This window comes from Cynara cardunculus (genome assembly GCF_001531365.2).
Source record: "Cynara cardunculus var. scolymus isolate 2C chromosome LG 8, CcrdV1, whole genome shotgun sequence".
In the NCBI taxonomy this organism is placed as follows: domain Eukaryota; kingdom Viridiplantae; phylum Streptophyta; class Magnoliopsida; order Asterales; family Asteraceae; genus Cynara; species Cynara cardunculus.
Window position 1 is genome coordinate 22884962 of NC_037535.1, and position 1379 is coordinate 22886340.

Below are 1379 nucleotides of genomic sequence, written 5' to 3' on the forward strand. Positions count from 1 at the left end.
TCTAAAACTTTAAACCCAAACTCCTACTAAATCATAGGTTCTCTTTAACCCAATAATTAAATATACTTAACAAATAATTTGGGCATATTAGAAATTGGATGTTACAATTGATACATGGTTAGCAAGTTAATCCCCCCAACTCAACCATGTTAGTTACGTTACGACCCGTTCCTAACATTTTATGGGCCGAAAGCGTATGTAAGAAAAAGGCCCGCTCTAAGTACCAAAAATATCTTCAATCAATGGTTTTTACTAATAAAAGCATAATTGAAAACGACAAAAAGGCTAATAATTCATATTAAACAATTTCTTCGAGTATATGTAGACATAAAAATCAATGAAAATCATAGTTCCTAATTCAGTATTATCTACATATCTTAGATATCATATGACATCATTTTAGTCACGTCATTGACTGTTCGCAGTAGAGGCGTAGTCAGAAAGTTTTTCAAGTGGTGACACAATTTGACTATAAAAAATATGTAATTTTCTTTTCACAATCTTAATATAAATCTGTTGGTTGATTTCTTGTCCTTACATAATAAAAAACCCATGTTCGAGTCCGCTCTACATATATTTTAGAAACACAAGAGATATAAAAAAAAATACCGATATCAGACAGATTTAAGCAATATTTTAATTTTTCTTACCAATAAGAAACATTTAAGTAAAAAGACCTTAAAAAGAAATATATGTAGAGCCTAGTGGTAAAAAGACCAATAAAAAGACCTTCCAGCCTAGTGGTAAAGGCTTGGGCATGACATAGTCATGAACCCGAGTTCGAGCCCTGGGAGGGGAGTGTTGGCGGCATTTAAGTGGGGCCATGTTTAGCCTCCAAATTTGCCGGGGATTAGTCAGGCTTTGGCCCGGACACCCTTACCAAAAAAAAAAAAAATTTAAGTTAAATGTTTAGCATAAATCAGTAATATTTTATTAAATATATTGAATATTTTAATAATATAATTAATGTTAAAATTTCTATAACTGAATAATATTTAAAGTTGGACTTAATTTTACTCTAATTTTTTTAATATTTAAATACTCTATTTCACAAAAAAAAAAAATTATAACAAATATATTGAAATGCTATAACCATAAAAACAACGTTGTCGTAACCATCACCACCTTATGAAAACGAACGATTACTCGTGAAAAAGGTGCTGGGAGGGTGTGGTAAAGGAGGCCACACGATACATCCAATTTATAATAAAAAATAAATAAAATATTATCTATACTATATTATAAAGCATTTGGCTAAAACTTTTAAAAACTCTTAAAACTCTTAAAAACTCTTAAAACTCTTAAAAACTCTTAAACTCGTTTATTCCTAAACGATTTCATCCTTATCCGATTTCATCCCATATTTGAATTCGTGTAAC